Genomic DNA, 25,216 nt, shown 5'->3' with positions numbered 1-25,216 from the left:
CTCCTAATAATAATAACACGTCAGATAGAATCTGACTAGATACTGTACAGACCGCATCTTCCAACAATATAAGCACTACTTCAGACACGCAAAATGTTGTTCACGAAAATGTAATTACTTTTGACGATATCAGAGACACTCTCTTGCAGGAAAGACCAGTTATTCAGAAAACCATTTCACATCCTGTTATCGAAATTAAGATTGGTTCATCGAAATTCTCAGCAGTAATTGATTCCGGATCACCTATATCAGTAATAAATGAGGAGACTTTCAACGAGTGTAACAAAGAGAATACCTATCTGACATTACCTTTAGGCAAAACAAAAGTGAAAGGAGCAGTGTCGAGTAAAGGAGTAGACGTTAAATTACAGACGCATTTATCATTTTGTATTGGAGGTCATACTTTCCACTCAAATTTTTGGATTGTTCCTTTATTGACAACAGACGTAATTTTAGGTACGAATTTTCTGGTACAACACGACGCAGTCATTGATTTTCAGAATTCTTATTTAATGTTAAAGGATGAAAATATACAATTTGCTATAGAATATCAGCACTCACTATCTGCGGAAGAGCAAACAATTAACCGCACAGAGATCATTTCCGCAACACGTAACATAGACTGTAATCCCACATTGTTCACGGATACGTACGTACACAACTATAATACTGCAGACGACGCTGACTACGACGTAATGCAATTGATTTCTGATAAGGTTAAAGAAAGCAGTGCAACTACAGACGACGAACGAACGCAATTACACAAAATTCTTTTACAGCAAGCTCCAGTTTTCGACAACATTCCTGGTACTATGTCCGGTTTTATGTATGAATTTCAAGTGAAACAGCACGACACATTTAAAGCAAAGCATTATCCCATTCCATATATCCATAGAGAACAAGTTAAAAAAGAATTGCAGGATATGCTCGACCAAGGAATTATAGAACCGCCAGTTAGTCCGTACATAAACCCGTTGCATATTGTTAAGAAAAAAGATGGCTCACTTCGCCTTGTACTTGATTCACGTCACATTAATGACATTATTATTAATGAAACTGATCGACCACAGACATTAGAGGAACTTCTACAGAAATTTCACGGTACTGCTATTTATTCTACACTAGATTTGAAATCGGGATTTTGGCAAATTCAACTTCATCCGAATTGTAGAAAATATACAGCTTTTCTCTGTTTTGGCGACTGTTATCAATTTCGCAAATTACCGTTCGGCTTAACTATTTCTTCTGCAGCTTTTATTCGCGGTTTGAACACAATACTTCCGACAGAACTTAAAGACAGAATTACGACGTACGTAGACGCAGAAGCTAACTGGTCTGAACACAATCTGATTCTTGAACAACTGTTGCAAACTTTTCATGCACAAGGACTTACAGTTAACCTCAGTAAATCGCATTTTGGCAAAACTTCTATAAAATTTCTTGGACACGTGATTTCAGCAGAAGGCATTGCACCTGATCCGGAAAAACTTCAGGCTCTACGTGACATTAGTGTTCCTACGACGAAGAAGCAATTACGCAGTTTTTTGGGCTTAATTAACTTTTTTCGTAAATTTATTCATCACTCTGCTTTAGACACACCCAGATTATGTCAATTAACAGGTAAAAACAGTATTTGGTCTTGGGATAAGCAAGCACATTCTGAATTCATGAACCTGAAACATGCTCTGTTGAATGCACCACTTTTATCGCACCCAGATCTTACCAGAAATTTCTCCATTGCCACCGACAGTTCTAACACCACTTTAGGCGTACACATTTTCCAGGAAATTGAAGAAGATGGTTCAATAGTAATCAAAAACATCGCATTTGCAAGTCGCATTTTGTCACCTGCTGAACGAAATTACTCCGTTACAGAATTGGAAACATTATGTGTTGTATGGGCTTTTACGAGATTTCGGCATTTTCTTTATGGCAGACATACCACCGTTTACACAGACCACAGAGCGATACAATTTTTGCTTTCGCCTAAATTTACTCATGACAGATTAAGTATATGGCAACTTTATTTACAAGAATTTAATTTTACAATAGTTCACATTCCCGGCACACAAAATGTTATAGCAGACGCACTATCGCGTTCTCTCGGCAACAATCAGCAAGACGTAGCAACCAACTTCTGCAAAACAAATTTCAGTGTCATGTACATTCAGCAAGTTGCATTTGAAAATTTTATTTCATCGTCATTACAGGACATAGCACAAGAGCAAAATAAAGACAATGTGTGGAAAGAAATTAAACAGCTTTGGCAAGATAAGAATAATGTTACGATTAGAAACCATTACACTGTACGCAATGACATTCTGTTTCGCCGCTCTCATCCTGACAGCAACAATTGGTTATTATGCATTCCTGACGAACTGGTTAACAAATTAATCTGGTACACTCATGTAAGTTACGCACATTACGGAGCACGAAAATGTTTTCTTATACTGAGACAGAACTGTTATTTTACTAACATGGAGAAACGTATACGACGAGTTTTAGCATCTTGTAAAATTTGCCAGAAAGCTAAATCAGACACCACTTCACATATTCCTCCTTTATATCCCATTGTACCTGTTAAATTAAGACATATGGCCGCAGTAGATATTTTTGGTCCGATTCCGAGAACTAACAGAGGTTTTTGCTACATCTTTGTCGCTGTTGAGCTCACTTCAAAATTTGTTACTTTCACTCCATTACGCAAAGCTACTGCTAAAACTGTTTCGAAAGCATTTGTAAAACATTTTCTATTTCATGTAGGGCATGTGATGAAAGTAATTTCTGACAATGGATCACAATTTCGATGTGGCGTATGGACACGCATGTTACGAGCCAGAAACATTTCTCCGATTTATATATCCAAGTACCATGCTTCTTCGAACCCCTGTGAAAGATTAATGAAAGAAATTGGTAAGCTGTGCCGAATATACTGCCACAAAAGACATATTGATTGGGATACACACATACTCTCATTCCAAGATGTAATTAATTCCATCCCAAATGAATCCACTATGCTATCTCCGTCTGTTATATTGAAAAACGTTGAACCACCAAACAAAATTAAAGAATTAGTAAACTTCCCTAAATGTCGTCGACTAAGACACCACGAAATAATTGACATTGCGCTGAACAACATCAAACGTGCCGCAGACCGCCGGAGAAGACAGCAAAAACAGGTTTGTACACGCCGCGACTTTCACGTTGGACAGAAAATATTAGTACGTACACACTATTTATCCAGCAGAATAAAAGGTAAGTGCAGTAAATTTGAACTTCTATACGCAGGTCCATATCGGATTCGCAGCATCCCTCACCCCAATGTTGTACACTCGAAACTTTGAGAACTAGAAAATCGAAAGGCAATCACCATATCTCAAACATTAAACCGTTTATTGAGTGAAGACACTTTATGATTCAACACATTATGATGCCATTTACTAATGCAATTATATTCACCTGACTAATTACTGATGATTATCGTATTTTTTCTTGGCAAGTGCCCGACAAGGTAAGGTTAGCAGGTCGCTTTTCTTGTCGTTACACATCAGACCATGCACATTTTCCATTTTTTTTTTTTTGTGTGTATGATTGTTTTCAAGTTTTGTTTGTATGCACTGTGAAATAGTTAAGATATAACACACCAGTCGACTTTGACATTTTTGCCTTATGACATCTCAATATCGTGACTGTTTTACATTTTTTGCTGCTGCATTGTATTATTCTGTGTACATTTTTGCATCTGAACACTGTCAATGTCTTTGACACATTACGTTTTCTGTCATGTTATGCTGTATGGTTAATTGTGTCACCATAAACCAGTCATTATTTAGTGGGTATATGATTTAAATGCAGGACATTAATCTTTGTTCATCAATTTCAGAAAGAAATGATGCGTGTAAGAAATAAATTCAACAGAAATGGGAATTTCACCTACGGAATAAACGAAAGAAGATGCAATAACTTTATGAGGAAGAGTAAATGGATCAGGATTAACAAACATTAACAAGAATATACTATACTCATCGTAGAATAGCAGTCTTAACTAATTTTTTCTTTCAGAATACAAGGTGATTGATGCAGGCTGTCAGACAGAACTACACATCTTAGTTTTAGTGATGAAATATGCTAGAGATAAGGAATAGTTGTATAATGAGTAATGAAGTGATTTTTTGCAGATGATAATGAATACTGATGAATAATGATGAAGGATATGGTATTATGAATAATGAAGTTTTTCTCTACAGGTAATGATAATAATGAAGTTATGATGATATGGATAATGAAGTTTTCTTTACAGATGAGGATAATGTTGAAGTTATATTTAGGGTATGTAGTTATTTAAGTATTTGTTGCAGTTTGTTTTGACAGCAGGTGTTATATTGCATAGTAGGATGACGGAAAGTTTTGGAAAGGACAGCTATGGAATACATTTTTTATACACATTTCACTACCTGTTAATTCGAAGTTCACTACTTTTCAGCATAGTGTGCGTTTCTTCTTTCAGGTCAATAATCCATTTTGTATTTTTTCCAGGAGATGCTTGTCATGATACTTACTAAACCTGTTACCTATTATACCTGTTCTAGTTTTTGCATTTTTATTTTTTACCCATTTGTGTTTATCATTTATAAATGTGATCACATATACTGCCTTGTTACATAACCTTGCTACAACTGACTCATGACGAATGACGTTACCTATCCTCATTTGCAGCAATAGGTCAAAAGCAAAAAGTGTTATGCCTCAGCAATTAATTATCGATCCCAACGCAATGCATTGCTAACAAAAAAAAAAAAAATGTATTACCAGTCCCAAATAGTGATACCAGTTTGAGAAAGTTCTGAGTAATGCTGATTAGCTCTGAATAGTATGTCACTTGAGTAATGACTTCTTAATGAGACAAAAAAAAGGTATATATATAAAATAATGCTTTGTCACTAGCTAATAACTGCCACTGTTTATTGTAATGAGACTACTTATAATGCCTGTGATTATTAATGCTTTGACTGTAATTAGGTGATTTTTAATAATGACTTCATAATGATCTGAATAATACTGAATGATGAACAATGTTTTATTCTATTCAATACTTGCTGGCCACTGAGTGCCAACAATTAATGTCAATCAACGAATTATGTTATTCATTATGCCATTAATTAGCTCTTGTTTTCAATGTTGATACTTTGTAACTGGAAAAGAATGTGATTGTTTCATAATGCTTTGTAATTAGGAGAAGGCTAATGATTCTTACTATATTGGAATGACTAATGATTAATTAACTGTAATTAGAAGAAGGCTAATGATTCTTAATTATGCTTTGTAACTGGAAATGAATGCGATTGTTTCATAATGCTTTGTAATTAGGAGAAGGCTAATGATTCTTACTATATTTAAATGACAAATGATTAATTATGCTTTGTAACTGGAAAAGAATGCGATTGTTTAATAATGCTTTGTAATTAGGAGAAGGCTAATGATTCTTACTATATTGGAATGACTAATGATTAATTAACTGTAATTAGAAGAAGGCTAATGATTCTTAATTATGCTTTGTAACTGGAAAAGAATGCGACTGTTTAATAATGCTTTGTAATTAGGAGAAGGCTAATGATTCTTACTATATTGGAATGACAAATGATTAATTAACTATGCTATGCTTTGTAACTGGAAAAGAATGCGATTATTTCATAATGCTTTGTAACTAGGAAAAGAAGGCTACTGATTCTATGTAAAACAATTAATGAACATTTTTCTGTAATACTACATACATGGTACAGAAATGTTCAACAACTGGGCTATGAATGCCGCAAACTACTACTGTAATTGTCCATATTATGTGACTTAATGTCCTTCACCTTATGAGCTAACTACCCTGAATTACTGCAATGTCCATTTGTCCTGTTTATCCTAGTGATCATGGAGCACTATCTTTGGTTTTGCACTAATTCTACGTTGGTGTGCCTTGTAAGAGTGTGGTGTTGACACGACATGCTGTCCACCACCGTGAGCGATGAAGACGTTATTATGATCCCACTGTTTGGTGTACCTAATGTACTGCCAAAATGAAAACATGGAACATTACTACGACAGTTCAGTGTCTTGGCTACACTGATAAATTCTGATGGGAAAAGAACTTCAAGTTGTGTCACTTGGTGTTGTACTTCTGTGGAAAGATATGGACTTTCAGAACAGCTGTGTGCAATCTAAAGTGCTACAACCATGATGCAATCCTTCCCTTTCCTATCCTAATTCTTGTCACATAGTGAAAATCATTTTTTGCTAACATCATTTATGTTCATGGGTTATACATTTTTTAGATTTGCTGAACTCCAGTGCGAGTACACTTATGTCACTTGTCGGTATGATTTTTTTGCCATTATGTTTATTTATTGCGAGAATGCTAAAGACATTTTTTTCGATTTGTTCTCAAGTACAGTATGTGCACTATTGTCTTTTATATTGTATATACATTTTTTATTTTTTTGATGATATGTTCTGAACTACAGTGCATGTGCACTTATGTTAGGTATTAATATGTTTTCTACGGAACTTCAGTGCCTGTGCACTTTTCTCATTTTTCAATATGATTTGTACTCATTCTGTATGTTCAATACTTCAGTGTATGATTTTTTTTTTGCCATTCTGTTTATGCTAAAGAATTTTTTCAGTGCCTGTGCACTTCGTTTTCTGTCAAATAATTTGAATATACAGTTTTCTGATTTACTACTATGTTTTGTACTCACATTTTGTTTTTGTCTGATATTTTTTGTACTCGGTGCGTGTGCACAACATTTAATTTATGTACTAAATTTGAATATTCTGTAAATTGTAAAAATTTCTTGCGATGGCAAGTCCAAATGACTTACCATCGCTGCCAAATTTTTGCCGCCCCAGTGGAGGGTTATGAAACACGTATGTAACGTAACAGCGATGGTGAGTCACGTTAAAATCTTTGACCAGAGAGCCTATTATCGTGGTTAGTATGCGCTTGACCGCGCGAGTGTTACGGGCAGTACTCTGTCAGTAGTCGTTGCGAGCAGTAGCTCTGTTCAGTTGCGTCCAGCAGTACGCTAGTAGTCGTCATGTAGAGCAGTACAGTAGTAGTCGTCGTGGAGTACGCTAGTTGTCGTCATGCAGTACGGTCGGTCAGTAGTAGCAGCCCAGTGCGGTTGTGTGATGTAGTCTGTCGGCAACACTGGTCAAGATGCTGAATGAGGTATACTGTTACTTAAGATAATCATCGGATAATGTAAAGTTTATTTATTGTAATTAATTTTCAACAAGTGCCCCCAATAATAATTTTGATTTGAAAAGCAATTTTACATAAAAAAAATTATTTAATTGAAGTAACTATTTCGTTCCACTACCCTTAAAGAAAAGTTTCAGTTTTCAGTTAAATAATAAAAAAAAAAGAATATTATTATTTGCAATGCAGTTCCTCCAAGCCGTGCGCAAGAACAAGAGCAGAAATTTGACTAGCAGTTACAATGAGGTAAGAATTTAATTCTGATTTTTGCACAGGGCCAAAGACCGATATTTCGGTTTAGTTGAATTATCATTATCAGTGAGATTTTCTTATCACTGAGTAGACTTTAATTTTTTTGTGTGAAGAATTTATATTTGAGTCAGATCGCGATTCTCACTTTTATTGTCATTAAATTTAATTGCTAGGGAGGTTACAATTCAAGACATACATCTAGGAAATGTTCGTTCTTACACTTCAAATCAGAGTATGTCTTCTCGCTCTGATATCACACTCAGTTTTTCAAAACAGTGTCAAATCAGGCATCATTTGATATTTTTCCTTCTTGATTAATGTTAAAAGAAACTGAACTACTCACCAGCGGCTGAATCTCATTTTCCAAAAGCAGATTGATGACATTGTTATAGTAGTCGATGCCTGCCTGGTTAATAACATCGGTATCCCCGTTTGGTAAAATTCGTGGCCATGATATGGAGAATCGGTACACGTTTGCCTAAAACAAAAGAAAAGTAAGGTGAAGTGTGTATTCTCAGACATCAGCAGAAACCTTTTCTTTTCTTAAATTTCATGAAATGCAGCACATTCAGCTGTCGATACTTTCTATATTCTTGCTACCAGTTTTGCTTTATAACCATCATATGAACGATTATACACAGTAGGAGTAAAAATAAGTAGGCGTTTTTATAGTTTTCCAGTTCACTCAGCATTTATTGCGGTAACAGTGCATATACAATACATGAAATGATTACAGATACAAATCAATAGCATAAGCAATTCTGTGCTGCCATTTATCGATCCATGCTGAAGCACCAGTGTTAGTACTTGGCCTATGTTCCACGGCACCAATGCGGGCGCCGACTCTGGCATGCAGTCGATCGAACTGATGGCGAATAATGCCCTGGGATACGTTATGCCAAGCCTGCTCGACCTGTTCACGTAGTTCTGTAGCCAACTAGCCAAGATGGCCACTGTGTCGTTAGTGGGTTAATGTACGCTCCGGTTGTAGTACGCAATTACGGTGGAAAACTGAATCCATTAACGTTGGCCTTTCGGTTAGAGAGTGTAGGTAGTGCCATCAGCACCACTGTGAGTGAGTGCGGCCTGTGCGGATGAAACTGTGGCCACGAAAGACGTGTAACAGTCGTTGTCCGTGGTCCGGGTCGTGGCGTGGCGCGTCGCTTCAGCTTGCGAAGCGTCAGCGAGCCTCCATCAGCAACAGCAGCAGCAGCACTGTCATACCAACTAACATCGCCGGCTGCCAGTGACATCGGCTCTGCGGCGTCCCTGGCGTATGACGTTGGCGACTGCCGCGCGGGATTAGCCGTGCGGTCTAAAGCCGTCGGCACACGACCATGCATCCGAACGTTGAGCGTCGGGAGTCTTTCCGAACGTGCAGAGCAATATCTGGCACGTCATATATTCTGAGCGTGCGTCTGAGCGTTGGCCAATGAGATGGCACAACGCCACCTACGTCACAAGCACGCCGTCTCCCTTCAGTACAGAGTTGTGAGGCGCCATATTGGCATTCATTTCAAGCTTATATGTACACTCCTGGAAATTGAAATAAGAACACCGTGAATTCATTGTCCCAGGAAGGGGAAACTTTATTGACACATTCCTGGGGTCAGATACATCACATGATCACACTGACAGAACCACAGGCACATAGACACAGGCAACAGAGCATGCACAATGTCGGCACTAGTACAGTGTATATCCACCTTTCGCAGCAATGCAGGCTGCTATTCTCCCATGGAGACGATCGTAGAGATGCTGGATGTAGTCCTGTGGAACGGCTTGCCATGCCATTTCCACCTGGCGCCTCAGTTGGACCAGCGTTCGTGCTGGACGTGCAGACCGCGTGAGACGACGCTTCATCCAGTCCCAAACATGCTCAATGGGGGACAGATCCAGAGATCTTGCTGGCCAGGGTAGTTGACTTACACCTTCTAGAGCACGTTGGGTGGCACGGGATACATGCGGACGTGCATTGTCCTGTTGGAACAGCAAGTTCCCTTGCCGGTCTAGGAATGGTAGAACGATGGGTTCGATGACGGTTTGGATGTACCGTGCACTTGTCAGTGTCCCCTCGACGATCACCAGTGGTGTACGGCCAGTGTAGGAGATCGCTCCCCACACCATGATGCCGGGTGTTGGCCCTGTGTGCCTCGGTCGTATGCAGTCCTGATTGTGGCGCTCACCTGCACGGCGCCAAACACGCATACGACCATCATTGGCACCAAGGCAGAAGCGACTCTCATCGCTGAAGACGACACGTCTCCATTCGTCCCTCCATTCACGCCTGTCGCGACACCACTGGAGGCGGGCTGCACGATGTTGGGGCGTGAGCGGAAGACGGCCTAGCGGTGTGCGGGACCGTAGCCCAGCTTCGTGGAGACGGTTGCGAATGGTCCTCGCCGATACCCCAGGAGCAACAGTGTCCCTAATTTGCTGGGAAGTGGCGGTGCGGTCCCCTACGGCACTGCGTAGGATCCTACGGTCTTGGCGTGCATCCGTGCGTCGCTGCGGCCCGGTCCCAGGTCGACGGGCACGTGCACCTTCCGCCGACCACTGGCGACAACATCGATGTACTGTGGAGACCTCACGCCCCACGTGTTGAGCAATTCGGCGGTACGTCCACCCGGCCTCCCGCATGCCCACTATACGCCCTCGCTCAAAGTCCGTCAACTGCACATACGGTTCACGTCCACGCTGTCGCGGCATGCTACCAGTGTTAAAGACTGCGATGGAGCTCCGTATGCCACGGCAAACTGGCTGACACTGATGGCGGCGGTGCACAAATGCTGCGCAGCTAGCGCCATTCGACGGCCAACACCGCGGTTCCTGGTGTGTCCGCTGTGCCGTGCGTGTGATCATTGCTTGTACAGCCCTCTCGCAGTGTCCGGAGCAAGTATGGTGGGTCTGACACACCGGTGTCAATGTGTTCTTTTTTCCATTTCCAGGAGTGTATATATGCCGTTTCTGAGCACCAGCAAAGTGAGAATCACTGGGAAACCCGTTGTTAACTGCGTGATTCGTTCCAATAAAATAATTAGAAACATCGTATTCGTGGCAAAAGAATTGTTGTAACTTGCGTATTATGAGAGTAGGCTATTTGAAGGCAGCGACACACTGAAGATCCACCCAAACGTATTGTTCTTGATACAATTTGTTATAATTAAATTTCAATTACTAACATATCTACAATTACGGTTTTCAGTACGGTGTAACATAATATGATCACATACAAAAGATGTGATCTTGATTTAGCGTAGTAAGTAGTGTCACTGCCCAGTATTGCGTTAATAGTTGGGCGGTGGTTCTCGTTTTAATTCTTTGAAATTTTGTTTCCTAACTTTCGCGTTTTTATTACGTTCTGATACTTTATTATTAGTTTAATATAAATATATACTATAATATTTGATGCTATGTAAATATAAGTTCAACTTCTTTGAGGGGTGACTGTTCGATTGGCTTAATCTACAGGACAGCTTGTGCTACTTGTATAAAGATATTTTGCTCCTTTTTCTTTTACGCCTCGTAATTCACATATTGCGTAGATTCTGCTACTGGGTAGGAAGAGTGATCAAGTAAGACTGACCTTGGGGTTTTACTAAAATGTGGGAATTATGAAATAATGTTTATCTTATGCGGAGAAGTATTCCAAATTTGTAACGCACTGGAACTTCTATAAGCCTGTGTCCTTACTGATTGGCCGGCCGCGGTGGTCTAGCGGTTCTAGGCGCGCAGTCCGGAACCGCGCGACTGCTACGGTCGCAGGTTCGAATCCTGCCTCGGGCATGGATGTGTGTGATGTCCTTAGGTTAGTTAGGTTTAAGTAGTTCTAAGTTCTAGGGGACTGATGACCACAGTAGTTAAGTCCCATAGTGCTCAGAGCCATTTGAACCATTTTACTGATTGGACATGGTACTTTCCTTTTCGTGGACGATGGTGGAAATGTGCGTTACAATAGAGTTAACGTGGGAATTTTACGCACGCCCGTTGAGTAAACAGTGTGATTTACGAACTAGAAATTTCTCTCAACTGCCGCTGGAGTGCGTTGCGACCGCGTATACCACATCGGGGCGCACGCACCGTAAGCACAAGTCGCATCGTTCCTGAGCGTTCAGCAGCACGTTGAACTTGGCACGCTCAACGTTAACGTTCGGCAGCACGGTCCGTGTGCCGACGACATAAGGCGCTGCTGTCATGGACTGTGCGGCTGGTCCCGGCGGAGGTTCGAGTCCTTCCCTCGGGCATGGGTGTGTGTGTTTGTCCTTAGGATAATTTAGGTTAAGTAGTGTTTAAGCTTAGGGACTGATGACCTTAGCGGTTAAGTCCCATAAGATTTCACACACACACACGTTGGCGACTGCGGAAACAGCAGACGGTCAGCAGCAACGGCGTCGGCACGTGCGTGTGAGTAACAACAGGCAAGGTAGGCCGCGAAGCGTCATTCAGCCGGCGTGTTCCTAGGTTTTGCCCTGTGCTATCTGGTTTTACGCTATAGCCAAACTAGAAATAGACTGTCTTTTAGTGACTGCGAGAAACAATGACGGCGTGGTAATTTGTAACTATTTGGAGATTGTTTTAAGTAATGTAGCTGTTACCAGTGTGTAGTAACAAACCTTAACAACAGAAACCTGGAGCGCGCTCTTAAAAATCTCACGTTGTGAAATACTTAGCACGTGTGCACTATGTTCCAAAACGATCAATAGCTCCTTGTTTGCGTAAACAACGCGAACACTAGGAGCAACGAAAATGACCAAAGCTGGCATCTGGAGCCGGGAACATCACCTATGTGAATGGTGCCCCCACCGAAGGCCGCAGGAACAGTCTAAACAGGCAGGTTAACACAAGGGACTCCACGAAGATACTGCTGGGGGGATCTTACACCTAAACGAAGAACCATGGAGACGCGAATGACAGAGGCTGTAGAAGAGATAGTAACAGAGCTACAGACAACACTTAAAGACAAGACAGTGTCATCGGCTATACCTGCACCAATTCAAAACAAAATATGGGTCTAGGCCAGGCGAAGCTTTATGGGCAGAATGAAGAAGTACGAGCAGAAAATACCAGGTTACGGAGAGAACTAGCCACCGCAAAAGACCCTGATGCACTAGATAGCATAAATCACAAATTTCGTACAGAAACCAAACCTCCTGCTCTGTTATTTGCGACAGTCGCTGCAACAGTCAATGCAGGAAAACCAAACAAGCAAGGTAGAGGAACGAATTCTACAGACTACAGCATAACAAACCAGCGTACTGTTCTCCATATCTAAAAGTAACCAAAATGCAAGAACAATGGCAGACCTTAAATCCAAGGTCAAAGCAACCAGAACGACAGCCAATACAGTAATTTTGGAAACAGAAACTCTAGAAGACAAAAGAAAGTTTTGGAAAAACGAAAAATCTGAAATATATCAGGTGTGAGGAACCGCGCTAATTGCTAGCAATCTTGGCAGTGCATAATGTTCCTACAACATTATCAGATGATGACAGTACGAAATTAAGCTTAGCAACCGCATGTCTAAAGAACAATTCACAGAAGAGATAACGGTGAAGTTCAAAACTGGTCCAAGGGAAAAACCAACGGTAAATAACGTAATTGATGTCAGCCCAAGAGATCGCCAGCAGTTATTACAAAAGGGGCACAGTCAACATCCAGTTAGAATCACTTAGTGTTAAAGAGTTTGTGGCGGTTCATAAATGCTTTAACTGTTGGGAATATGGTCACCCAACAAAACTGTGTGACAGAGAGGAAGTGTGCTGTAAATGGTGCAAAGCCTGGTCACAAAAAGTCTGACTGCACAGAATATATCACTGTAGGCTGTAGACCGTACAAACACCTCAACAGAACATGCAATAAATTCAGGGGACCAGATTCCTCTGCGAACAGGCAAATGTACGAGAGACAAATAGAGAGAACCGGCCTTTGCTCACTATAAAATGTTTAAAAATATAAAAGAATACGAAACGGACGGAGCAAGATCCCACCTCGCCGTTACTAAAACATTTCAGAGCAGCTGTGGGAGGAAATACAAGTCATCCTCCACGAAAAGAAGAGCGTGGAGGCGCGCATTAGCCCGGAGACAACACTTAGGGCTGTCACGAACGACAGCCTCTCAGCACAATGAAGACTCGCGTTTCCTTATGAGTACCATCGTATAAGAAAAATATTTTCGCATCAGAGATTACATTGATGATGCATGCAGGCAAGGAGCCATGGGCTATTTCGTAGCTATGCAAATCAAACACGAACTCTGAAACGTCCCCTTAGAACAATTATACATGACTGTGCTTAAACTGACACACAGTATTTTTAGCGCAACGCAATCTGACTTTCAAAAATTCCTACAAAAGAATGGCCCTGACTAACATTAACCTATACCTTTCACAAATCACTTACCTCACAAAAATCTTCGTTACTCGAACTACTACAATACAGCGAGCGCCACTACTGCCAGCTAAATACAAGATTCAAACTACAGAGGGCACTAACTACTGATAGGCATAGTTAGCAAACGAAAGATTTTAATAGAGAACAAACAATGTATTTACCTTAATAGTGTTGAAAAATCATAATATACATAGCAGTTCATGACATCCAGTCTTACAAATTTCAAAACTCCGCCGTTTCTCTCCCCACATCCACCAAAGCTGGCGGCTCACCTCCAACTGCGCAACGCTACGCGCTGTTAACATCCAACTGCCCAACACTACAAAGGCAGACAACAATGCAAACTAGCCACAGACGGCACACAGCACAGCCAGTGATTTTCATACAGAGCGCTACGTAACGTTGCCAATAAAAAAACCTACACAGCCTACTTACAACTCTTTCAATGGACAAAATTCCAATTCGTAACACAGTTAAGAACTGAGGTACTAGAAGTAGATGATATAAGTATTAATGAAGTAACACATAGCAATCTACAAAACACAGAGAGACAAAATAAAAGTAATATGCATCCGAGTCACACACAGAATGACATACGGCGCCATAGTACACTCCTGGAAATGGAAAAAAGAACACATTGACACCGGTGTGTCAGACCGACCATACTTGCTCCGGACACTGCGAGAGGGCTGTACAAGCAATGATCACACGCACGGGACAGCGGACACACCAGGAACCGCGGTGTTGGCCGTCGAATGGCGCTAGCTGCGCAGCATTTGTGCACCGCCGCCGTCAGTGTCAGCCAGTTTGCCGTGGCATACGGAGCTCCATCGCAGTCTTTAACACTGGTAGCATGCCGTGACAGCGTGGACGTGAACCGTATGTGCAGTTGACGGACTTTGAGCGAGGGCATATAGTGGGCATGCGGGAGGCCGGGTGGACGTACCGCCGAATTGCTCAACACGTGGGGCGTGAGGTCTCCACAGTACATCGATGTTGTCGCCAGTGGTCGGCGGAAGGTGCACGTGCCCGTCGACCTGGGGCCGGATCGCAGCGACGCACGGATGCACGCCAAGACCGTAGGATCCTACGCAGTGCCGTAGGGGACCGCACCGCCACTTCCCAGCAAATTAGGGACACTGTTGCTCCTGGGGTATCGGCGAGGACCATTCGCAACCGTCTCCATGAAGCTGGGCTACGGTCCCGCACACCGTTAGGCCGTCTTCCGCTCACGCCCCAACATCGTGCAGCCCGCCTCCAGTGGTGTCGCGACAGGCGTGAATGGAGGGACGAATGGAGACGTGTCGTCTTCAGCGATGAGAGTCGCTTCTGCCTTGGTGCCAATGATGGTCGTATGCGTGTTTGGCGCCGTGCAGGTGAGCGCCACAATCAGGACTGCATACGACCGAGGCACACAGGGCCAACACCCGGCATCATGGTGTGGGGAGCGATCTCCTACACTGGCCGTACACCACTGGTGATCGTCGAGGGGATACTGAATAGTGCACGGTACATTCAAACCGTCATCGAACCCATCGTTCTACCATTCCTAGACCGGCAAGGGAACTTGCTGTTCCAACAGGACAATGCACGTCCGCATGTATCCCGTGCCACCCAACATGCTCTAGAAAGTGTAAGTCAACTACCCTGGCCAGCAAGATCTCCGGATCTGTCCCCCATTGAGCATGTTTGGGACTGGATGAAGCGTCGTCTCACGTGGTCTGGACGTCCAGCACGAACGCTGGTCCAACTGAGGCGCCAGGTGGAAATGGCATGGCAAGCCGTTCCACAGGACTACATCCAGCATCTCTACGATCGTCTCCATGGGAGAATAGCAGCCTGCATTGCTGCGAAAGGTGGATATACACTGTACTAGTGCCGACATTGTGCATGCTCTGTTGCCTGTGTCTATGTGCCTGTGGTTCTGTCAGTGTGATCATGTGATGTATCTGACCCCAGGAATGTGTCAATAAAGTTTCCCCTTCCTGGGACAATGAATTCACGGTGTTCTTATTTCAATTTCCAGGAGTGTAGTACACACGCAACACATCCGCATCATAATGAGAAAGATCAAATAAGTCAAAGGAATACACAGGCAGAAAACAAAAAAAAGAATATGACACGAGAAAATGTGAGAACAGAATAGAACCAATACGTTTTACATAAGGAAGTAGCATACACAGCCCAGGTACACTAAAGACAGTAAACGAAAACGACCAACAGACCACACAACATACCTCAACACTCAAAGTAAACACAAATGCTATCAATGAAGATAACAAGATCTCAAAAGCACCAAAAAGCAAAACAAACCTGGCACAAGAAGGAAAGGTAAACACAGCCACTATAGGAATACAAGGAGATACCATACAACTAACATCAAATACACTCACGGGCAGGGAGAAATACACGACTCAGAGATTTGCATACCACGGACGGAAACGCAACGAGAAACAAAGTATCAAGTAATAAAGACGATAAACAAACTACAACAGACAACAGCGAGTTAATCTATGAAGAAGTTGAAAGTAACCCATCTCCTAGTAGATTAAAAATAAAGATATTTTCCAAAGAGCACTACGAAATATCCAGAAGGGGTAAAATATGTTTTCCAACCACTGAACAAACACATAGAATGATACTCCGAACTGTAGAGTGGCACATAAGATAGGTACGTAAATTAGTGAAATCAATGTAAAGTGAAGTAGAAACTAGAAAATAAATGAAAAACTTAGTTTAGAAAAGTACACACTGGCAAACAGCGGACAAAGCAGCAGTGGCAACGGCCGGCGCTTGAAGTCAGGATGTTCAGGAGAGAAGCGGAAACTGTCGATTCAGCCGTCAGGGCATCGCCCAACCAGCTCACTTCAAGAAGATTCTCAGAGAAGCTTTTCAACGTAACAGAAGAAGCCATCGCCATCCCCACATAAGCGGAAGCTGTCGATTCAGCCGTCAGGGCATCGCCCGACCCGCTCACGTGTTTCTCAGTTGTCGTCACATGTGATCAAAGGCCCTCGCCTACATTTCAAGAGCCAATGACCGACGTTAAGAAGATTCTTCGAGAAGCTTTTCAACGTGACAGAAGAAGCAATGGCCGTGAAGTCGTTCACCTCAAGTGAACTGAAGTGAATAAATACACGAGACGCAGTGGGCCCGACAAGAGTAGCAATAGTTTTCAGTCAGTTTCGGTGCTGAAGACCGTCGTGCAAGAAGAGACTACATCATACACAGACGCACCAAGTCCGCCGCTGTAATGGAATAGCAAGCAGCAGCCTCGGCGCCAGAAGACAAAAGTTAAAAGATATTTGAAGACTGGTTTTTACGTGCCCCGGTGACTCGTGAGGACGGGAAGGAGACGGCCTCACATCAGCAGTCACCTGTGAGATGGGATGAAGATCTGACGGCCGAAGACTGGCAAGCGGAAGTCCGTTGTTCGAGTTCGGGACACTGGCCTTCCCCCGCCGCGCCGCTCCGCTGGCCGACGCACAACACACGCGGCCGCTTAGAGAAGAGAAACACTTGGACGCCGCATCCAAGGCATCACCATCCGATGCACGACTTCGCTCTCAATAATTAAACGGGCCACCGCACGAGGCGCGTCTCCAGTCAACTGGGCGAAACGGAGACACGAGATACACACCGCCACGCGTAGTCAGACGCCGCCGCTGCAGCAGCAGAAGGCTTCGCAAACGACACAGCTGCCGCTCTCCGAGCCAGAAGATCCAGTAAGGAAACAGTTGTACAAAACTTGCAATAAAAGTTATCTTATGTAAAACTGCTGTTTCATTCTACATCATACCCGAGCCAAGGAAGAGCCCACCCTGCCCACATGTTGTTAAGAGAGAAAAATTAATTTATTTAGTATTTTCACCCTGACATAATGCTTTAGAATTAAATGCCCATTGCATTAATGCTCATCCTTATAATTGACTAGCATCAAAAGAGAAAACCCAGTTACATTTACTGTCAAAAGTGTTACAGAACGGCAAATCTCCCGACAGACCACTGCATCTTAATCAGGCTCCTGGGACGGGCATGCTCAAGAAGGAGTGAAGGAATAGACTGGAAACGAATTCACAAGGACTTTGTAAGGGCACATGGGCGTGTTTACTACGACCCTAAAGAGACGGAACAAAAAGGCTGCGGCTATACAAAAGATGCACCAACAACATGGAACTTATTCAATAAAATTGCACGAGAATAGCCTTTGTGGGGACAGAGCTAATTAAATTAATAGAGGAAGAAGAAGCTGAGGTAATTTGCCAACAGGAACCATACATGCGCAGTGGGAAAATAGCTGGCATTCCTAGGCAACGTTGACCAGACACCGGAAAGAACTCATGAGACAAAAGACGACACTATCAAAGGTCAAAAAGGGCACGAGAACGGTAAATTAAGCTCCAAATCTATCGCGACACTAAAGACAGGAATAAAACTGAACTTAACAAGACAAGGCAGGAGCACTGGGACAACTTTGTGCGGACTCAGTTGGAAAATAGTATTACTTTTGAATGCATTACGGGAACAGCAGTGATCAATGTCTTGTAAATAATTACTATTAAAACCAGTGGTTTTAATAGTAATTATGGAAAATAGTATTTGGGGAGAAACGTACAAACTGCTGACTGACAAAATCAAATCACCACTGGCACTGAGATATCCAGACGGCTTCACTACACAAGGCTGGAGAAGCTCTGCAGAATATCTTCTCCGAAAACTTCTTCCGGAAGATGATCAAACTGAGGACCAACAACATCACATCAATCCTTGCCGACTAATTGAAATTAACTACGCTACTAATCAAGTAGTCATCCCTTTCACTCAGGAGGAAGTTTCCCTGGAAATTAACAAACTCAAACCCAAAAAAGCCCCAGTGCCCGACGGAATTCACCAAGAAACTGTCGGGAATGCAGCTCTGCGGATCATACCTTTTCTGACTGAATTACTGATGACGCCTTACATCAACACAAGATACACACAACATGTAAATCTGCAGATACAGTAATCACCAAGAACACTGAGGACACATACCAGACGGATCGGAAGACATACAAACCAATTTGCTTGATAAACACGTTGGTTAAGGTTCAGGGGAGACGGCTGTGCGACAGACTCCAGTCCCATAAACAGCTCTTTGGCCTTAATCCCCACCAGTTCGTGGTTAGATCACAAAAATCTATAGAATCCGCCATTAACAAGGCACTGCAAACAATACAAACGTCACAAGACAAATATGTACTTGCGATTCTAATCGATACAACCGGCGCCTTTGACAGCCTCTGGTGGTCTGCACTATTTGCAAGATTTAGAGAAACAAAGATACCCACACCGTTATATTACAGTCTCCCAGGCTAGTGCAACAATAGAGTTATAGAATGGCACGCACGCCAACAAAGAGTCTTCAAAAGAATTACGAAAGGCTGCCCACAGGACTCAATATACGATTCCATATTCTAGGACATCGCTATAGAGCCTCTTTGAAGCACTCTTGATGTGGACGGACAAGACGGTAACAGGAGTAATTTCGTATGCAGATGCGTAATGGTAATTACATCGGCCAGTTCAAGAGCAAATCTAGAACTAAAGGCAACACAGACAGTGCAAGAAGTAAGTAATTGACGCAATAACAATAAACTTCACATAGCAGTCAACAAAACTGCTTACCTAGTGTTAAAGGGAGCATTACAAAGAAAACCAACAATCACACTTAACAATACCATCATCCAACGAAAGTCTACGACAAGGTACCTCGGAGTATATGTTGACCACGCAAAACTCAAGATTGACGCATAATGTAGCCAGACCCAACACTGCACAGTTTAGACGACCACTAGAGACGACACGAATTTGCCGTATCGCCTTGGTTCAAATGGCTCTGAGCACTATGGGACTTAACATCTATGGTCATCAGTCCCCTAGAACTTAGAACTACTTAAACCTAACTCACCTAAGGACACCACACACATCCATGCCCGAGGCAGGATTCGAACCTGCGACCGTAGCAGTCGCGCGGTTCCGGACTGAGCGCCTAGAACCGCGAGACCACCGCGGCCGGCTCGTATCGCCTTGTTACAGTCCATTCTGAGCTTTGCAGCCAGCACAAGGACCTATCGTCTCTGCCTCACATCATCCAAAACCATTGTACGACGCGGACAAAGAAGCATCCTATTAAGAAGGTCAGGAGTGCTTGGGACAACATCTATAGAGGCATTATGCGTCGTCCTGGGTGTGTAACACATAAGCATTACAGTACGTTTCAGAGCAGCAGCATGCTGGATAAAAAAGGGACGATAGGAAAAGTACAGGAAATTACAGGAAAACAAATAACTGACCAGAAAGAAATTAATGAATGGCGACGCAACAGGAAAAGGACGTAGAATACACACATTCTTCCCGAACATCCGAGAAGGAATGAGCATGAAATATATAGATCTGATACGTGGTATGGTCCACTTTATTACGGGACATGGACCGTACCCACAACATCTCCATCGTGTTGGCCTAAGTGACACAGACATATGAACATTTGGAGAAATCGCCCTAGCACAACACATCACATTATATTGCGGCATATAGAGACACATACGACCCCAACTGCACGACAATTACATAATGCAAAGGATAAAACAGTCAGATGACTGATTAGAACTGAACACCATCACCGACAAAATTTCACAAGCACTCCGCACAACATACAGACAGGAAGGAGCATACATGAGTCGGAGAACAGAGAATCACCTCACAAGACAACTCAACATATGGAACGATTCCGACAACAACGCAAACACTGAATCGGATGCCTCAACAAACTCAGAACAAGACAATATGATTCATAGAACAATATGAAATATAATAAGCATAATGAAAAAAAGTATATATTGAACATTATACAACAATATAAAATGCATAAAAATCTATAACATGTATAAGGATTGTAAATATAGGAAAGTAACATGTAAATAATTCCTAAGTTTAACTTCGTAACGGCGTACATTACAGAAATATACTGAGCTGAAACTTCCTAGGGAGGCGAAGCTAGACGAACTTCAGAGGCTCTCCTCCCACAGCAAAAGCCATGACATTGCCAGCAATCAACAGTGAAATTAATATGAGAAACATATACTAATTTATAATATGTAATGAAAAATTGTATATTGCATATAAACATCGTTTGTACTTAGATCTAAGCAAATTGCTGCTCCATCTCGTACGGACTCGAAGTTGTTCCGATTCCTTCCCACCTGGAAGAGCCAGGTAATGGGACACTTTCTTCTGCTATTAACCTCTTCTAACATTACCTTCCTCTCAAATTTTTAAATTGTTTCTGTTTCTTTTCCTCGATTTATGTTCATTTTATCCCAGTACTAAGTCATTATTGTTACTGTAGTACCAACTCATTATTGTCAGTCTTTTTTAATTGCTCAAGAAAAAAAATGTTAGAAAAACGGAACAATGTATTCTAACATGCAAAATTGAAAAAATGTGCGACCTGCTTTTTAAAATAGGCAACAAGTCTTTCAGTAAGCAATAAATGAAATGAAATGAAGTTCTGTAAGATTCACACGAGTCACTTCTCGTCCCATCGTATCCCAACACGTTCCAGACTGGAGCCAGGTTCGGAGATCGTGGTGGCTATGGAAGTTGCTGCACGTTTTGCAGAGCACGTTGAGTATCACAGGTGGTGTTGGAACAACACATCACCTTCCTATCACAAGAATGGCAAAATAACGGGCCTCGCCGGCCTATGTTGCCGAGCGGTTCTAGGCGCTACAGTCTGAAACCGTGAGACCGCTACGGTCGCAGGTTCGAGTCCTGCCTCGGGCATGGATGAGTGTGACGTCCTTAGGTTAGTTAGCTGTAAGTAGTTCTAAGTTCTAGGGGACTGATGACCTCAGAAGTTAAGTCCCATAGTGCTAAGAGCCATTTTTTTTTAACGGGTCTCACAACAACCCCTCCAGAAACCCCAATTGTGAAAGAGAGTTGTAACTGGATGAATGCATTCTACGAGACAGCACTCACCACGTCTACGTCGTCCTCCCTAACGACTGTAACTTGCGTGTGGCAGAATCTGCCTTCATCGCTGATCCCATAACGGCACGAGCCGAGCCGTGCACGTCGATGCCGTAGCGTGAGTGGAAGACAGGCTAGAGACGTGCTTGCCTGTAGTCCTACTGTTAATATCCGATTTGCAACAGTTCGTGCAGAACGACTGGGCTCACAAACCCTCTCATATGTGATGTGGCTGTTCTACGATCTTCCACTGCTGTCCTTACAATACGACGATCTGGCAGGCGTCCAACGTGCGTGGACGTAGAGCGCATCGTCTACGGCTGTGGGAGTGATCTATGATACCAGCATCGTTGCACAACTGACAAAGCACGTCTGCCTTGTGTGGTGTTTCTCTGGAAAGACCATCACGCCACTCGGAACCCCAAAATTTAACCCCATTAAATTCACTCAATTGTCTGTAGGAAGCACGAGTACGCCTCCACTGTATGGTTGTCCGCTTGTTTCAGGCATCTGCACCACATTGAGCATTCGGGCTGTTGACATTTCCTGTTAAAGTGTACACACAGATAATGCTCTGGTACCTACACGATTCCATTTCCTGTTGGCGAACGACGCTGAAACCATTACCACTACATCTACAATCCCCAGGTGCCATGTGCCTTCATTCGATCAAAATCCAGCAGTGTATATTACGCGTTTACGTATCATGTCACGGTACATCGATACGGAATATTATTATTGCAGCACAGTCAGAAAGACTGATCATTACGACAACTAACAGGATACGCACTCTGAGAGGTGAACTAAGAGAAAGGTGAACTACAAGAAAAGTGCAGATACAATGAGAGTATGAATTTTATGCTATGGTGATGGTTGCTAAACCAGCCTTCTTCTCTTCTTTCTCATGTTATTTTACCTTTACCCCTTATCAACACAGGGTCGCAATGCTAATTATCTGATTTGGCATTGTAAATGTTGGGGGGAGGGGGGGCCTTCCTGTCGCCATCACTTTGTCCCCTAGGACTGAATTTCTGCCTTTTTCTAAATGTTTGTGATTCGTGTAACTGACCAGATCTGGGTATCAGTCCAGTATTCGCCGTGTCAGGTGTGGAAAACTGCCTAAAATCCACAACTAGGGTGGCCAGAGAACCGGCCCTTTTCGTTTATCCGCCAGTCGGATTAGAGCTGGGGCCGGTACACCTTACCGCATCCCAGAAGTAGCGTGCTGACATTCGCGGCTAACCGGTGAAGTATTAAGCCAAACCGCCAGTAACAGTAAAACACCTATAAAAAGATGGATATTATGGATTTCTTACAATATTTCATTGCAATTTACCATAGAAATTCAAAACTGTTATATATTTTCGTGCAGTTAGAAGTACGGCTACAAAATTAGTTGACGTTATTATTTTTAGGGTTCCGTGCCCAGTCTTTGAAAACAGAATCCTTATAAAACCGTATTGTTGTCCGTCTGTCTGTCCGTTCAACTGTTAAGAACACTTTTCTCTCATGAACGGAAAGACGTATCAAGTTCAAATTTATCTCATATATTAAGGTCCATGGTCCCTTGGCGGTGTAAGACGTTTAAGCTTTTAAGTCGATGCAGTGAAAAGATACGGCCATTTATGTCACCTATTTTGGTACTCGAAAACTCATTCATCGAAAGCTATAGGATAATCCCAGTTGACCTAGAACCATGAAATTTGGCAATAAGTAGGTTTCACAGTACAAGTAAAGGACAAAAGGTTCATTTTTAAGTATATCGCATAGAAAATATCTCTCTGCCATTTGAACATTCATCATGTTTTAGTAAGTAAACAAAAAAATATTTTATTAAATCTTCTGTTTATACATACACTCCTGGAAATTGAAATAAGAACACCGTGAATTCACTGTCCCAGGAAGGGGAAACTTTATTGACACATTCCTGGGGTCAGATACATCACATGATCACACTGACAGAACCACAGGCACATAGACACAGGCAACAGAGCATGCACAATGTCGGCACTAGTACAGTGTATATCCACCTTTCGCAGCAATGCAGGCTGCTATTCTCCCATGGAGACGATCGTAGAGATGCTGGATGTAGTCCTGTGGAACGGCTTGCCATGCCATTTCCACCTGGCGCCTCAGTTGGACCAGCGTTCGTGCTGGACGTCCAGACCACGTGAGACGACGCTTCATCCAGTCCCAAACATGCTCAATGGGGGACAGATCCGGAGATCTTGCTGGCCAGGGTAGTTGACTTACACCTTCTAGAGCACGTTGGGTGGCATGGGATACATGCGGACGTGCATTGTCCTGTTGGAACAGCAAGTTCCCTTGCCGGTCTAGGAATGGTAGAACGATGGGTTCGATGACGGTTTGGATGTACCGTGCACTATTCAGTGTCCCCTCGACGATCACCAGTGGTGTACGGCCAGTGTAGGAGATCGCTCCCCACACCATGATGCCGGGTGTTGGCCCTGTGTGCCTCGGTCGTATGCAGTCCTGATTGTGGCGCTCACCTGCACGGCGCCAAACACGCATACGACCATCATTGGCACCAAGGCAGAAGCGACTCTCATCGCTGAAGACGACACGTCTCCATTCGTCCCTCCATTCACGCCTGTCACGACACCACTGGAGGCGGGCTGCACGATGTTGGGGCGTGAGCGGAAGACGGCCTAACAGTGTGCGGGACCGTAGCCCAGCTTCATGGAGACGGTTGCGAATGGTCCTCGCCGATACCCCAGGAGCAACAGTGTCCCTAATTTGCTGGGAAGTGGCGGTGCGGTCTCCTACGGCACTACGTGGGATCCTACGATCATGGCGTGCATCTGTGCGTCGCTGCGGTCCGGTCCCAGGTCGACGGGCACGTGCACCTTCCGCCGACCACTGGCGACAACATCGATGTACTGTGGAGACCTCACGCCCCACGTGTTGAGCAATTCGGCGGTACGTCCACCCGGCCTCCCGCATGCCCACTATACGCCCTCGCTCAAAGTCCGTCAACTGCACATACGGTTCACGTCCACGCTGTCGCGGCATGCTACCAGTGTTAAAGACTGCGATGGAGCTCCGTATGCCACGGCAAACTGGCTGACACTGACGGCGGCGGTGCACAAATGCTGCGCAGCTAGCGCCATTCGACGGCCAACACCGCGGTTCCTGGTGTGTCCGCTGTGCCGTACGTGTGATCATTGCTTGTACAGCCCTCTCGCAGTGTCCGGAGCAAGTATGGTGGGTCTGACACACCGGTGTCAATGTGTTCTTTTTTCCATTTCCAGGAGTGTATATAAACGGAAGTCCCCTGATAGCTTCTTTCGTATG

At 43.3% G+C, this 25,216-nt stretch overlaps 1 pseudogene; it reads right to left on the bottom strand.

Annotated features, from left to right (window-relative positions):
* The window catches only part of LOC126413084 (myrosinase 1-like), a 118,680-nt pseudogene that overhangs the window by 78,922 nt on the left and 14,542 nt on the right, over window positions 1-25,216 (bottom strand).

This window comes from Schistocerca serialis, chromosome 7 (genome assembly GCF_023864345.2).
Source record: "Schistocerca serialis cubense isolate TAMUIC-IGC-003099 chromosome 7, iqSchSeri2.2, whole genome shotgun sequence".
Taxonomy (NCBI): domain Eukaryota; kingdom Metazoa; phylum Arthropoda; class Insecta; order Orthoptera; family Acrididae; genus Schistocerca; species Schistocerca serialis.
Note: the sequence above shows the minus strand (reverse complement) of the source record. Positions and strands in the feature narration are given on the sequence as shown.